Source organism: Apodemus sylvaticus, chromosome 20, assembly GCF_947179515.1.
Source record: "Apodemus sylvaticus chromosome 20, mApoSyl1.1, whole genome shotgun sequence".
In the NCBI taxonomy this organism is placed as follows: Eukaryota; Metazoa; Chordata; class Mammalia; order Rodentia; family Muridae; genus Apodemus; species Apodemus sylvaticus.
The window spans coordinates 2,603,812-2,621,282 of record NC_067491.1 but is presented as its reverse complement, the minus strand read 5'-3'; the positions used below and the strand labels follow the sequence as shown (position 1 = coordinate 2,621,282).

At 39.2% G+C, this 17,471-nt stretch overlaps 2 protein-coding genes across 4 annotated transcripts in view; both read right to left on the bottom strand.

The window, feature by feature from the left end:
• Positions 1-17,471, bottom strand: part of LOC127671280 (zinc finger protein basonuclin-2-like) — a 221,189-nt gene that overhangs the window by 200,343 nt on the left and 3,375 nt on the right. The window lies entirely within an intron of this gene.
• LOC127671346 (eukaryotic translation initiation factor 5A-2-like) overlaps positions 12,750-17,471 on the bottom strand; it is a 76,298-nt gene continuing 71,576 nt past the window's right edge. The window contains exon 5 of one of the 3 annotated variants that reach the window (XM_052166056.1): positions 12,750-12,838. The gene's annotated coding sequence lies outside the window, so the exon portion shown is untranslated. Of the gene's footprint in view, positions 12,839-16,078; positions 16,136-17,471 lie in introns of those variants that run through there. The other 2 variants (XM_052166060.1, XM_052166059.1) reach the window with 2 other exon arrangements.

Genomic DNA, 17,471 nt, shown 5'->3' with positions numbered 1-17,471 from the left:
GTTAATGGTATGCATTTCTTTTGGAGCTTCAAACTGTGGTTTATTTGTCCAGATTCAATACAGATTCATTTTTAAATTTACTCTATCAACAAGGCATCTTAGAGACTGGTGGTTAAAAATATCCAATTCAAATTTTCTAAAACAAACACTTATTTCTGTTGTGGAAGAAAGGATCTCAAAGAACACATTCTCATCTTCTCATCAGGTAAGATGCAGAGCAAAGACTTTCCTGACCTAAAATGAGAGCTCTGGTTGAGGACATGGAGCTTTGGTTGCCCTGAGTTTTAACGGTGTGTCAATTTTCACCTTTCTGGAACTAAAGAATATGGAGGCAGAGGTGCCGTTTCCTCCTGGAAGACTGCACCCTGTCTGTGTAGACAGGTCCATAGTGTGTAGACTGGTGACTATCTCCTTTATTTCTCTCCTCAGCTTCATTCACAGTTACCTAGAGCACACACAATGTCTCTGTTTTATTCACAGCCATAGTTCTTACCAAGCAGTATCATTTTTTGCTGTTGTTTTGTTTTACGGATTTCTGATCCAAGGACAGCCTTTACCCTAGAGCTACAGCAAGCCTATGACCAATATTTGAGAGGGGGAGGGGAAGAGGGAGGAAAAAAGGGAGGGAGAGGGAGACACAAGATTCATATATGAATGGATGAATAGGTAAAAGGTGCATTTCAGGGAAAAGACTGACTAATTCTTAAAAGGATTTATTCAGAAGCAAACCATGTGAGCATATCTCATGTAATGAACAAAATCAGAATACAATCATCTAGGACTCTGGGCAAACAGAGGTCTCATATTATTCCTGTCTTAAGAGAAAAAAAATCCTGAAAGTATGACTACAGAAACTTAAATGTAACCAGTGACAGGGTACTAAATATGTTAATATCATAAACACATAAACCGTAAATGATCAGAAGTTAGGAACAATTAAGGGAAACAATTAAAATAGAATTGTATCATATTTCTTGAATTTGGTTGGTTCTCAAACATTAAATTCAGATGTTGCTTTTACTCATAAGCTCTGAAAAAGCAAATAATATTTTCTACATACTGTTCACCATAAATCTTAACTTACCATTCAAATTTAATCTAAACACAAACATAACCCTAAAACCTCTGCCAGGCCCACAAATACTCAAGACAACCACAATCTGATTTCCAGGACAGCAGTTTTAACTTTACAAGTACAATATTTATACTGAGGAGATAAATCATGTAAATCATAATGGCTTACGCTTGTATCATATCTAAGCCTGCACTTTTGCATTCTCCAAGATTTCTACACATTTACCCATAGCTCAGTTGGTCTACTGAAACAATTTTACAGTTCAGACAGTTGGATATTGATTAAGATTTAAGATCTGTTTGGGAAAAGCTTTAAACAATATCATTCACATTACTTACTTAGCACTTGATCACAATGTCTATACAACAAACTCGAATTTAAAATTCATTCATAAATTCAGCCTCTATTGAAGCCACTATACCATTCACCTTCTTTCCATGCTGCCTTAAAATATTAAATTCAAACATCAAATTCATATTTAAATTAGATCAGTCTTAACTAATATTAGTTGACAACACAATTAGCCAAAAGAATAGTGGTAATCTTTCCAGACAGAAATATTAAAATCCTTTTAAATGTATAAAATCTTTATTGCAAGTGTTTGTTTTGATGCAGGGCCTCAAATAGCCAGGGTGGTCTTGAACTCACTGTATAGCTGAAGGTAATCTTAAATTAGGTTATCCTGTGAATGAGGGTAACCTGTTCTACCTCTCAGCATGGAATCTGCAGGTATATGTCACCATAAAAGGTCTATACAGTGCCTCTACCATACCTGGCTAAAGTTCTTCCAGGACTTTAAAACCTAGTTCAGAGCAGTACATAAATATACTAGCAACTCTACTAAAGGAACAATTGTGATAAGGAAAGGACAAGATTAAGAAACTAGGGAACACTAAGCCTGGTACCAAACAGGTAAAGACTATCAGAGAAAAGTGAATGCAGACAGGTAAGCTGCCCTACACTCAAAAGAGGCTCTGGCTACACAGCTGAGCAGTTTGCCCAACGAAGAGCAACGACACTGTCAGAAGATTTTCTTTGAAGTCTCCAACCCCAAGAAGACTGTCCTGTAGAGAAACTGAAGGCAACCTGAGCAGCAAGGTAACACGCCAAGAAAGGGCTCTGAGCAGGGATAAAAATGCACCACCAACCAACCCCAGCCCTCCAGCTCCAGCCACTACAACTCAGGGTTCAAAAGACATTCAAAGGGGAAGCAGCTGCAAAGGACGTGAAATGAAAACACTGTATTTAATGTCCGAACGGTGAGAGTTGGACGTTAGCACAGAATCCGCACTTCTACAGTGGGGACTTTTGGGGGGAAAAGAGCACGTTTTCAGTTCACAGAAAGGCCTAGGACCTTAAACAAACTGTGCCGAACCCATTTACCTAATAGATAAGGTTAAACTTGGACCCATACTTAAGCCTTCAGTGTAGTGCAAACGTGCCTTAAAGTATCCCACTAGCAAAGGATTCCACAGGGCCTTCACATCCTATCTGACAGGGCACACAGCTATTCTGTATTTCACGAAGGCCTCAATTATTCTAAGAAGGTAATATCACACATGGAAGGATTTGGGCCACAAACACATAAATGGGTCATGAACTAAGATGCACTAAGGTTCGCACTGTTTACTTCTTGAAGGAGCTATTCAAGAACACATTCTTGAGCCAGAGATGGAACTAAATGGATGCAAAGGAAGAGGGAAGGAGGAGGAAAGAAGGAAGAGAGGGGAGCAGGAGGGAAAAGAAGGAAGAGGCAGAGGGAAGGAGGAGCATACATTTACCAGGTCCTTTAGCCACTCCTTGGATAAACCATAAAAAGCTGTAAGAGAAAGCATGCAGGGCTATTGCTACACATAGACAGTTGTGTGCACACTTAGCATGCACAAAGCCCCAAGTATGGAGTAAAGGGCCAACAAAAGGAGGGAAAGGCTCTAGAAGGGAAGGGAAGAACAGAGGCCTGGGGGGATATAAACACACACATGCCAACCTTACAAAAGCAGTGGCCATGTGCACACACTACCAGACCTTCCCGGAACCAGAACCGGAATCGGAATGGAACCACACACACACCCCTCCCGAGCATCTTGTACCATTTTACCTACTTAGGTAAGCAGACCTACAGTTCAACTGCTCCAGGACCTGCAAAGAAAAGGATCACAGAACCTGGGATGCCAGTGTTGTGACAAGAAGCAGACTCTTCTGAATAGCACCAAAAAAAAAAAAAGAGCTAAAATTGCCCAACAAAATGCAAGGCAACAGGAGCTGAGTGGCTTATCCTGGCTGATTACTGTTCTAAGACTCTCATCGACGGGGGTGAAATACAAAGAAAGTGTGTGCTGGTTTTTACAGAAAACATATGGGAACTTACCTGGGGAAATTTACTCTCTCTTAACTAAACAAGGACTCTTTTCAGGTATTTTGAGTTGAAATTGAGAAGGACATTCTTAATTGTAGAAAATATGGTGGAAAAAGTCAGCGACTAGTGAATATAATGCACTGGTATTCTCCTTCATACCTGGCATGAGGGTTAGCTTTTGTCAGCTTGACACACACTAGTCACTGGGGAAGAATGAACTGAATGACTCCTATCAGTTTGGTTTGTAGGCATGTCTATGTGACAGCTTCTTGGGGGCTGAGCTACATGGAAGGCCCAGACCACAGCGGGCAGTGCCATCTGTAGGCAGGTGGTCCTGGGAGGTATGAGAAAGGTAACTGAACATGGGCCTGGGAGCAAGCAGGAAGTGTCGTTCTGCTGAGGTTCCCATCTTTGTTCCTGCTGGAGCTCCTGCTCTGACATCGTCAGTGATGGACAGTGATCTGGAATGTATAAGCCAAGGAAGGTCTTCCCCCACAAGTGCCTACAAGCGATGTTTAACACAATAGAAAGCAAGCCAGGAGCATGGGTATCTGGCAGCAGCTAGAACAGTACTTTACATACAGAGACCTGGTGGATGGGTCAAGCAAATAGAGAGGGCAGCCTAGAAAAGATAACGGGGATTCCAGGCTCCCTGGGAAAAATAAGTGGCAGAGAGCACAGGAAGAGAACAAATTAATGTATTCCCAGGCAAGAGAGGGCCAGGGCCAAGGCATAGAATAGAAAGGAACGCCAATTTCGTGAGTCTTCCTAGATGAGCGGCATCTCTCTGTCCCCTGACATGAGACCAGCAACAAGCCAACCTAACACCTCCTTCAGCGACCAGGGCCTCTGGCAGGAGAATCGAGTTTACTCCAAGACACCATGATCATCTTAAAGTCTCCTGAAGACCTTGCTCTTAAAATGAAGGACACACAATGAGTTTCCTGAGCGTCCTTCAGGCACTCACTAATATGCTAGAACTCCGAAGGCCACACATATACACAGCAGAATACAGAGTCTCAAGCAGACTGCCTGAGTGTGAGTCTCTGTTCCCCTACCACCAGCGATCAGACCTCAGGCTAAATTGCCCTTGCCTCAGTTTCCTGCCTATAACAGACAAGAAACCGTCTTTTCTCTGATGGACCTATCCCTAAGTTTAAAATGTACTTCAGCTATAACTCTAGTTACTATTTTGTAATTAATGATAGTATCTTTCCAGCATGAGTATTTATATGAACAAACTACCTTTTGGTAAATGTTTTTGTGGGAAGTACAGCTATTCTGAATACCACCTCTTAGAGTACTTCACCCCCTATGCCACAGACAGACAACTATTAATCAAGCTAGAATCTCCTACTTAGCTTGATGCAGCTTCAGGAGTCTGCTGATGAGGATTACACAAAGGATGAGTTAGTTGATCATGGCCCAAGAATTACCAATGCTTCATTACTTCACCATTATGTCTTTGCCACAGAGTTCAATCTAGTTTGTGTACTGTACCTTTAAAAATATGGTCCCAGGAACAGGGAGTATGTTTCAGTTGATGGACACTTGGAAAATACATGACTATATGATGAACTCTGGGTTTGATTCCCCAGTACTAAAAATAAAGGTTAAAAAAAATCCATAGAATCCCAATTGGTAGAAGATTTACCAAGATCTTTACAAAAGAGCCTATAACTGGTTTGGGACTACCGAACCCTTGACTTGCAGCTCTAAGGGGCCCCCAATTCACCAACATCTCAGTGACATTTATGCTGTTGTTCCCTGTGGGAAGCAATGGAAAACTTCAGATAAACTGAGATAGGTCCCTTTTCATTATTCTTTAACAACTTTATACATGCGTTATTTTGAATTTTAGTCATTTTAACCCCATTATCATCTCCCAACACTGAGCCCCCTCATTCTCACTTCTCCCATTTTCATATCCTTCTTCCTTTTCTTTCCTTTCCTCTCTTTTTTTCTTTGTCTTTTTTTTTTTCTGTAACCAACTCAATTTAATTAAGGTTGCTTGCAGGGGCATGAGTTAGTGGTTATTTATTGAAGCATGGGCAATTTGGCAATGGCTATAATTATGAGAAGAATGATTCTTCCTCTTCTAGCAACCATTAACTGCCAACAGCTCATCACGAGGCCGCACAAGCCCCTTCCCCACATGTACAACAGTGTGAATTCAGGAGCACAATGGCATTGCCATCGCCAGAAGGCAGCAAAGATTGGTCCCTATAAACATGACACCTGATTTAACAACAGGAGTGATCCAAAGTGCGGTACCAGTACTGGAAACCCATTATTGTGGTGACAAGGTGGAATGGAAAGAAAAGGAGCCATTTAATGAAGCAAAATCAGAAAAGTAATGCCAGAAAAGTAATTTAGGCAAAGAACAGAGAACAATGGGAGAAAGTAACTTCCTCACATGCTCCATAGCCTGCTGGGCTTCACCTCAGGATAATCCTCTCTCCTCACCACACTAGGTCCCCCCCACCACCTGTGGCAGCTCCTAAGGGCCTCAGCTGAGACATGTTTCAGCTCCCACAGGATTCTTGAAGCCAGGACTCACGCTGCATGTTGAATGTGTACTCCCGACCAGAGCCTAGCCAGGTTACAATAAGAGCCCTCCCTACTCTATCTTCAGGCAAGTCTTACAGTTTGGCTTAAGCCCCAAAGGTTCTTACATGCAACAACAGTCATGAATCTCAAATGAAACCACCACACTTACAAATACACACTCTATGATTTACATTTGTATCACATTCCGAAAAGACTAAACTACGGGGGTGAGAAAAATATTGGTGATACCAATAACGGGCAGGAGAATAGACGTTATTTTTTCCATCACATAGGGGTACTTTCAAGGTGTGTTGTTTAATTTACAAACAAGAACACTATATTGAACAGTGCATAGTGCTCACTAGGTAGCTCTTCTGTGGCTTGATGAATTCTTTGCTTTCCCAACTCCACACAGTTCTGACACCAGTGCGAGGCTTGATGTGCCCTTGGTCAGTTACCCTGTTCCAGGAATCCTGTTTATAATTAGTTCAAATCTTATTTTCAGTGTGAATACTTTTTCTTTGCTTCACTTTGAGCTTTCTTGACAGATTTCTTTTCTATTATCACTTCTTTTGACCTGTCACATGAGTTTATCAAAGACAAGGGGACAACATAACTACATGCCTGTCTGCTCATAAACCAACAGAAAGAACTAACACCACTAATACAGTGAATCATAACTCATTAACATGACTTCTGATATAATTAGACTCTACTGATAGGGAACTGGTGTTAATTAACCATGGCAAGTAAAAGCCAGAGTCATGTAAAAGAAGAAACAATTATACTTAAAGTAATTTTAAAACGAATGAACTGAATCACCACAGATTTAAGAAAAAGAACTTGAGTACCTTCCTACATCTTATAATAATCAAAGAAGTGGGGAGGTCCCTGAAGACGCAATTCCATCTAGATTAATAGATGAGAAGAAATTTGTCCTACAATTCCAACTCTGATACCAGTAACAAAATTATGGGTACTATTAAATTTTTATGACATTCCTTTTACAAAGTCAGTAATATTTTTTCATTGGTTGAATGGACCAAGAGAGAATAATATTAGACAATACTTGTAGAAATTCAACCAGACACTATCATACAAATATACACAACGACTGCAACTGGTACTATTCTCTAATGTGCTCACAGAATCCTCGTAGCCACCCACAAGGCAAGTAGCATTATAATCACCTGTATGTATAGCAGAATGCCAGAGAATAAGGAAGTCCAATAATTCATCTACAGATAGGCCAACAGTAAGCAATAAAGCCAGGATTTGAACTCAAAAAGCAACTTCACAAATCAAGCTGTTCAAAATGCTATTTCTCTCTGCTTTCTGTACAAAATAAACACAGTCATCAGGAAGGGTACCCAGTACTGATCCCTAGATGTTGCACAGATATCACTTAGTGATGTTCAACACCACACACAGTTTGCTCTCCTGGGACATCAAGTACAACAAACAATGACCCACTGAGTTAGAAAAACCATTCCAAGATGCTAAGGGTGGCAGGAGAACAGAGTGAAAAAAAATTCAAAATAAGTCCATTATTTTATTCTATGGAAAACTGACATAAATACAAGAAGATCTCATTAGGGGTATTAAGTGAGGAAAAGAGTCTCAGTACCAAACAATCCTAATTATAATTCATCTTAGGAAATAAAGTGAGTTTTCGTAACTGAAATGGAAAATGTATGGCAGGAAACATCTTTAATATAATAACAGAACTGTCACCAAACTCAGACACTAAAGCAAACACGGCAGGCTAAAGAAACACAATGAAAACTAACTAACTGCTCTCAGAATGACAATGGCTTTTCATGTTTCTCAAAACATGCTTCTTCCTCTGTCATCATTAACAACCCAAAGCAGAAGTAAGATGACCAAGAAAAAGAGACTCAGTTTGTAAGCAACAGGAGACATAATAACGGTTTACTCTAACACATCTTCCATGAAGGTGACACAAGAAGTAAAATCAAGGCAGTTAATAAGGCAACTTCACCATCAGTGGGCTTCCATGTGGGGAAAACTCTGTCTACTTTGCCATCTCACCAGAAAGGAGAGCTTGCCAACCAAGTATTGCAACAATAAATAAATAAATAAATAAATAAATAAATAAATAATAAATAAATAAATAAATAAATTCTATAGAAATGGAATGCATGGTGTGACTTCTTGTTGTTAGATGTTCAAAGACAATTTTACTAAAATTGAAAAGAGAAACTTGAAAGCAGGTAAGCTGTAAACCTCAGCAGCTGTCACAGAATTGAACAGGGAAGGGTTTGAGTTAAGCCAACATGGAGGTCAGCCACCTGGCAGATAACAGCTACAGGGCAGACACAAAAGCTTTAAAGAAAAGGAGACCTAAAGGACTAGAGAAAGCATATTTAGCTCTGGCCAGCAACCTAAAGACAGAAGAGAAGAAGGAGGAATATATATGTTCCGTTTTGAGTCAGAATTCACAATGGCAGGCAGACCCAGCATAAGCTGATGGTAGCTCTGTAGCTTCTGCATCGAGGATGCGAATTCCAGGAAGGGAACGTAAGATAATAAAACAGTAGGTCAGAGGTGATGCCCAGTGTTGGGTATCCATCACAGCTTCGGCCTCTTACTGTGGTAAGAGTCTCCCTCAGAAGGTAGGGCTGTCTCATTGCCTTTTTGAGCTCCACAGCCTTATTGCAAGCAGTTAATTTTCTAAATTTCAGATAGGAAGTAATCACTACCCTCTCCTAGAATAGTTCCTCTCAGGAAGCACTGGAGAAAACTTGGTCCAGTGCCTACTCTCAAGGCTGTTCATCTCCATGACTAAAATCACGAGGCATCTCTCTCTTTGTTGAGAGCTAGGGCTTTCATGCTCCTAGTCTACACCATGCCCCCAGGAAAGACGGGGCAGGCATAGGCATCAGTGTTTTCACATTAGGTACAAGTATTTGCCTCGATTATTTTTAAGTATCTATTTGAAAACTGTGAAGGGGTTGTTCTGTGGACAGTTGCATCATTATCCAGCGGTGGCTAAGAAAACACTTTACCATTACATAACAGAAAGATCAGAGGACAGGGAACTATTTTCCTACTGTAAGACTCAGCCCAGCTTTTAAAAAGCTGAATTTCTCAGCCAACAAAAGCAATCAGAACAATAGTCTATGTTATCATTAATTTTACACTTTCCAGTATGGCCCACTCCTCTCTGTAGTAAGTCTTTGCTATGGGGAATTAGGGTTGAGGGAAGAATATAGGGATTTAGATCAGTCAATGAATTTTGCATGATGTATGTATATATGTACGTATGTACGTACGTACGTATGTATGTATGTATGTATGTATTTGATAAATGAACTGTCCTTTCTTGATTAGGCAACTTTTCCTTTCCTTGAAAAATAGTGTCAATCCTGTTCCTATTCCTACCTGCCCCTGGTCCACCTACAAATTCTGTTTTCCCTTTCCAGAAGATCCACGTACCCACCCCCACCACAGCCCTCTCTCCTTGTTACTTACCCTCTCTGGGTTTGTGACTTGCAGTATGATTATCCTTAACAACTAATATCCACTTACAAGTGAGTATATATCATGCTTGCCTTTCTGGGTCTGTGTTGCCTTGCTAAGGATCATGGTATTTTTGATTGGTTGGTTGGTTGGTTGGTTGGTTTGTAGTCTAATCTATTTGTCTGAAAATTTCACATTGTCATTTTTTAACATCTGAGTAATACTCCATTGTTTAAGTGTATATTTCCTTTATCCATTCTTTGGTTGAGGAAAATCTAGGTTGTTTCCAGAGTCTGACTATTATGAATAAAGCAGCTATAAACATAGTTGAGCAAGTGTCTTTGTGGTAAGATGGAGTGTCTTTGGGTATATGCCCAGGAGTGGTATAGCTGTGTCTTAAAGTAAATCAATTCCAAATTTTCTGAGAAACATCCATATTGACTTCCAAAGTAGCTGTACAAGTTTGCACTCTGACCAAGAATGGAAGGGTGTTCCCCGGGCACCATGCTTGCCTCCTGATGCCATACGCACTACCACACTGGTCATGGACTCTAACCCTCTAAAACTATGAACCTCAAAAAATTGTTGCAAGTTGCCTGGGTCATGGTATTTTAACACACCAATATAAAAGTGACTAAGACAATGATGAAATCCTCTTACCTTAAAAGCCAGAGAGTAAAAAGCTTCTGAGCCTATCAGACACCCTCCTATGTCATACAGACAGCATCTACCCTAAGCATGGAAACAAGTATGAATGTACATGTATGAAGTCTTTCTTAATTTTAAGCTGAACTATATAGCACATACCCCCTACAGAACACAATCATCTTCTCTTCCTGTGCCCTGTAGCTTGTTCTTTCCATTGGAGCATCTGTTCTGACACTTAATGCCTTTACCTCAGGCATTCAAATATTACCAGGTCTAAATCAGGACCTATCTCAGGAAAACCCCAAGACTTGAATCACCCTTCACAGGATTCATCCACTGTCTAGACCAATTTTCAACCTCCCTGAGGCCTTTAACTAACTTAAGGAAGATGCAATGCTCAATAAAGATCCACAGAAAGAGTGGTGCCAAAGTGGAGACAGAGTATAATTGATATAATCTATGTTGACTAACTTTTGTAGGGTGGGGATTCCAAAGCAATGTAGGTGGAATAAGTTAGCAAAAGAAGTGGGAAAACTGCAGGAAGATAGAAAAGAGGAAAAGAGCACTCCACGTTTGACAGAAGTTTCTCCACTCCAAAGATGTTTGAAGAAAAACTGTAACTGCTAATCCTAGCCTTAAAAAAAAATACTTCTGACATCATTGCAGTATTAGAAACATTTGGGAGTATGAACCATCGGCTGACAGTTACAGGAATCCTGGAAGGGGAAACAATGGTCAAGGAAGGCCAGACAGCAGTAGTTATAAACCTCTGCTCAGTCCCAAAGCTTCCTCCAAGCCATGCAAGCCACTGCCGGTAAGAGGTGGATGGGAATGCTGTTCCTCACTTCCCCAGGTGATGATGCTAAGGAGGGGCATGAACACAGCTCTGCTGCAGAGAACATTTGAGTTCCTTGGTTTTCTCACCTTTTGAAGTAAGACACGTCATGGGTTTCATTCCCAAGGGCCTGAGATTTATAGAAGCCAGTAAAGACATGATTTACAAGTCTAACTACAGAAAATGCTAGTATAAAAACAAAAACTTTCCAATTTTCCTTATGCCATGACTTGGTCCTTCTGTAATATAGGAAATGGGGTTGAGGAAAATGTTGTGGTCAAAAAAAAATAGAGCAGGTCACTTCAAGATTAGGAATCTTTCAAAAAAGATAGCACCCCTCACTCAAAAATTGCATTTATTTTATTTTATGTGAATGGGTGCTTTGCTTACATAGATATAGGTGCACCACGAGTGCCTGTTACAGACAGTTGTGAGCCACCCTGGGTGCTGGAAATCAAACCCCAGATTACTCCTCTTCCAGAGGAACAGTGTCTTTAACCACTGAACCATCTCCAGCCCTGTGCTCCAAGTTTGTGACAATGAAGGTTTGAAAAAACAATACACCCACTCTCAAAGCACGTAAGTAAAGAAAATAGATAAACTACCAAACCAGTATTCCATGCTGTCAATGAGTCAACAAGTACATCCCACAGAAACTAACAGTGTTTAATAAAAGTTCCTTTTATCAATAATATTCTCATGTTACTTAAAAATTCCACAAAAATCAGCTCTTTAAAGGAATCTTTTTTTATAATTGAAGCCTTTCAACTTAAACGCTTATGCTAGCTAGACTGAGTATTTATAGATACTCAAAATAGTACACCTTCAATTCGGACGTCTAAGAAAGCAAAGTACGGTAGATGTTTCAACAACAAAATCATGCTTCCACAGAATGCCTGTTGCAAGAGAATATATCTGTAAAATCACATGTGAGAAATGTTTATATGTCAGAAATATAACTAACTCATAAATACACAAAACACAATCTTTGTATAGATTTTAGTATATAGATTTAGTATAGATTTTAAGATCTAATCTACTCTAAGTCTCTCAAAACAATAACTATTATTCCCATGAGGTAATAATCAACTTGAACTCAGAAAATTCAAGTTCAAGTGTACTGTATGCTGAGACGGTAGTCACGGAGAGCACAGTGGCACTGAATGAGTTCTCACATACTTTACATTCTATGGCCATCTGAAACCATGCATGAATGAAAACATACATGGTGTCATAAGCACACAACAATCTTTCTTAGATAGCAAAGTAGTGAAGTATTAATAACTATTATATGTCATTAAAAATATCCCCTGGCTCTTCTGAAGAGAACAGTATTCTCTAGCTCAGTGTAAGGAATCTGTTCAGTAGCCATGTTACAAAAATCCAAAAGCTAAGTTAATGCTAAAATGCTTATCAACCATGTGGGTTCCAGAGCCCACATTATGAAAAAAAATACAAAAAAGCTGAACCCCAAGAGGAGAAATAATCTGTTATCGGGTATCCTACTGAAAAGTCTTGAGAAACTGTGAGTTCTTGCCATCTCAGAAAGCAGGATGACTTAAACACCTATCATTACAATGGCCAAAACAAGGGTACCACTCCTTGTCTACCGGGGTGGTAGATGAAAATCCATGCTGAGCCTCAGGAAAGGAAGCTGAGCTGGACTCTCCCACCAAAGAAACAACCACCTCCACAAGGCAAGTATGGGCATTCCATGGGGAGGAAGAGGTCCACCTCCCGATTTTCATCTGGCCTTGCTCCCATGTATCAAGTTAATGTTTTAGCTCAGTGAAAGTAATTACCAGCCAGGCTCTGCAATCCATCATTCACCCTGGGCATTCCTGCTGATTCTTTCTTTGGTCTGTAGGACACAAGAATCTCTTCTGTTGATCTGTAAGTGCAAAGGAAAGATTTGGTTGTTACTTGTTTCTTGCTATTCTAAATTTCTGCCAAGTAATTAGACTAGAAAATGAACTATTTTCAAGTTTTTTAATTGAAGCTATGGGGGTTAGAGTAGTCATAGCCTCTAACAAAAATAAGATTAAAATCATACATCTTTGATGCCCCCCCCCCACACACACCTCTTCCAAGTAGAATGGACAAATGTAATCTGACTCTAGACAGTGAGCTCAGGGACTTGATCCAAATCACCCTCCTTCTAATTTAGGTCATTTGGCAAGAATACATTAGTAAATTAGCAAACTGCATATAAATTTACAAAAGGTATTCCTATATCCTCATATCATCCAAAAGAAAAGCATTATTGGAATCCTCACTGCATAGACAATGAGTGGAAAGTTCAGAGGTTAGATGCACTATCCCCAGGAACACATTTCACAGGTTACAAAACAAATTTACCCACTCAAAACATTAGACTTCTACACATCTTTCCAAGTAACTATAATACAGGACAGCTTACATGAGTTCTAACCAGGAGTAATATCCAAAATTGATTAGCTCTTTGGCGTTCATCACACAGTAGGCATTGTTTATTTTACACACTCCACTAAACTAAAGACTTGACAAAGGCATTCTAAAATTACCCCTCAATGCTGCCTACCATGTAAATCTGTTTCCTTTACATAAGTATACTGATTAGCAATATAAATACAAGTAAATATAATAAATTTATAGATACATATGTATGTATATAATATATAAAAGACCTATGTCGTAATTATCACAGTAATGTTAAGTTAAAATACATCAGTTTAAAACATTCTGTCCTTGGTGATCAGAAACCCTATGGATATAGGATCTGTGGCTATATACACTACCAATCTAAACATCAAATGGCTGTGTGTGACAGCTAGCTTGTTCAGACAATGCTTCATTTGACAATGGACCATGAGAACACGGTGGTCCCACAGAGTGACATGAAGCAATGTTTATAAAATGATCTAATGTACACATAGTTGAAAAAGAAAAAAAAAGAAACTGAAGAACAAGAAAACAAAGGCCTTATTGTTGGAGCAAAATATTGATGGTAAATTATCTGCTTACAAATAAATTTATGATTAAAAAGAAGAAGAAGAGAGAAACCAGAAAAACTACTACAGACACATTTGTGTCTGAGGAGGAGGCAGTCCTCAGAAGGGCTTGAGAGACGGTGCTAAGCAAATGGGCATCTCCATCTTGTCACACCCATGGACGACTTTCCAGGATGACAAGATATGATCCTGACATTGTTTAGACTTCAGCTCTTATATTAGTTTTTAATCAGAAAAAGGTTTTAAATGAAAAATGTCTTGACAACAGTCAAATAATCTTGTACAATATATCCATATATTAATCTAAGTATAAGATTTAAACATTTAAAAATAAGTTTTATAAAATGCAAAGATTCAGTAACTTGATTAATTACTAAAGAACTACCCAGTACTCCCAGAGCTCCCAGGAACTAAACCACCAACCAAAGAGTACACATGGAGGGCCCCAGGGCTACAGATGCATATGTAGCTGAGGATGGCTTGTTGGACACCAAAGGGAGAAGAGCCCTTGGTCCTGAGAAGGCGAGGTGCCCTAGTATAGGGGAATGATAGTACAGGGAAGACGGAGTGTGTGGGTTGGTGAGCAGGGGGAGGGGGGAAGGGTTAGGGAGTTTTGGGGGAAAGCAGAACCAGGAATGGGGACAGCATTTGAAATGTAAATAAAGAATACAACTAATTAAAAAACCGAACTAAGTGCAGAGGGCTTACAAAGTCTACAGTAGTTTGTTATAATGCCCCAGGTCCTCAAAGTCACACACCATTCACTCACCAACTCACCCACGGCTTTAGGTTTGTAAACTCCACTCATAGAAGTGCACCCTATGTATGCTTGATTTTCAGCATTTCTACTGTGTTCTTTTTGTATCTTTTCTGTGTTAGATGTTTTTAAATATAAAAATATCTGTTCCGGTTGACTACAATATACAGAACAGAAATACGCTGTATAGTCTTGTGACTTAGGAGCAAGATAATGTATCACATAACCTTAAGGAACAGGCCACACCATCTAGGACTGTGAAGACTATTCAGTGATGTTCACATAACAATTCAATCTAAATGTCCTGGCATGTTCCTGAGGTTTAGCGACATGAGAGCACAAATAACACCACACCTCTCTTTGTCATTGAATGAAACCAAGGCACCAGGATCTACAAACAGAACAAGCAACACCTGGACTTCTTTGGTGTATAAAAATTAACTTCATCACACATACTATTTTTCTTATTTCCACTCTGTATAATTATACACAACCTGAAAGGTGTGCTAAAAAGGAAGAAGTCAGCCGTAATCCCAGAAATGAGAGCTGCTGAGATCTGCTTTTCCTCCTAGCCATTTCCTCTGACAGACTATTCAAAATACTTCCCTTCCTACAGAAAGCTGGAATACTATCGTGATGGACTGTAATAAGATAGATAACACAGACTAGAAGGAATGGATTTCATTGCACTTACAGCATTGGTTCAAACTCCTAACTAAAGAAACAAGGCAAACTGGAGGATCTATGTATTAAACTCCTTTGGAAAACTAAGAAAGGAGGCAACCTAACTACTCAAGTGTGACACCCATAAAACAAGAATAAATAAGAATCTACAGTGAGTACAGAGAGGTACCCCCTGTTGGAATTGGTTTTGTTCCTCAAAACCAGTTTTTTACTTTCTATTTTAGCATTGAAACTATAAACTCTTAATTATTTTATCAATGAGAAACTTAGCTCATTCCCAAAAGTGGGGGTGGGCATAAAAAGTCCTCTTTTCTTCTCAAAATTACTGTCAGAGAACACTAAGGAAATACTACCTAAGTGTAGCACGTACGCCTTTTCCCCCTTCTTGCACAGCTATGTAGCCTTAGCCCTCTAGTACATGAAACAAATAACTTACAAGGAAGGTCAAGTGCAGAGTGATCAGCTCTGCACATGTGAAAATGGACTTCAACGGAATCAGTGGCCTGCAGTGATAGGAGCCCCTGGGACACAAATGTGTTTTAAACATTTTCATTGATCATGTATGTATGTCAAAGGTACCTGTTTAAAACACACTCATATAGAAAAAAATGCTTTTTGTACTACTTACCACTGAGTAAACAAACACAAGTTTCAAATAATTTTCAGTGCAACAGACCTGGAATTTTATTCACCACAGTCTAGTGATTTTAAATGTCCTGTGACCCTCTTAAGTGCTGCCAACATCAACATCTGGTACCTGCACAAAGAAAACAGATTCTAAAGTATTCTTCAGAACCCTTTCAATTTCATCATATGCTTAATATGTTTCTAAGATTTTTTCTCTTCTTTCTGATACAGCAAAACATAAGTACTTTTTTTTAAAAAGTAAGAAACTGTTCTAAGAGATAGCTGTATGTTGAAAAAATAAGTATCTGAAATCGAGTTGTTGCTTATTTCTTCACCCCTCTAAAGAGTTTATAAACAGGGATCTTAAAAAAAATAAAAAATAAAAAATAAACAGGGATCTTTAATCTGATTAAACTTCTGAGTAGGACCACCCCCCTACAAATACATGAATATGAAGAAGAGACACTGAAACCCAAACCATAGCCTCTACACATGTATTTCTTCTTCCTCTTGTATTTTCTAGCACAAGGATTATTTTATGACCACACCATTCAAAGATTGTAAGAAAAATGATCATGTCACTGTGCAGGACTATGACATACACTGTTTTCCAAAGCTATACACTAACAAACTGTGTTAGGAATCTCAAAAGAATTCAATAATTATTAACTAAACAAAAATATTTAATATAGAAGTTCAAATTGACTTCCAAAAAGTCAATCTTGCTATAGGGGAAATCACTACATATCAAAAAAAGTGACCTGAAGAACATTTTTTTAAGCTAAATTACTCTAAGATGCCTTCTTTGGTTTAAGAAACTGTAGGAAAGTGTGGGAAGTAGGAAAACTACTTCCCGATTGCACATCATCTGAAATGAAAGAATCATCCCATACTGTGTACTTTCAAGACAGTTGCCTGGAAGCTCATGTCTATGGAAACCCCCTCCCTATCTGTGCTTCTGGATCAAGTCTGAATTATCACTGTGTAAGTAAATCAGCCCATAAAAGTTTTCCTCTGTTTCAATATCATCAACTACTAATACACAAGACATACAATGGGGAGTTCACAGCTAATGCATCATTTTCTTTTCTCAAGCACTCATGCCACACCACATACCTGCTTAATATCCAAAATAAAACAGTTGTCTTCTGCATTAGAGATTTTTCTCAAGGAAAAAAAAAAGCATAGACATCACTCATATCTTAGCCAAAGTACTCAAGGAGATTCAGCATTGGGGCCTGTTAGAGTGCAAATATATTAGCTGTGACTTCGGCAAGTGCCTGTCATGTTGAATAGCATGAGGAAGAGAGAGAGTAATTATTGCCGAGAAACCATTAGAGAGCTCCTTAGTAAAACAAGATGCCTGGGCAAACTAATGGACCAACAGTCCACTGCCGTGTCTTTTCCTATTCCATTTAGCTGCATGTCAGTCCTGTCAAATCATCTGACACTCACAATGCAGGCAG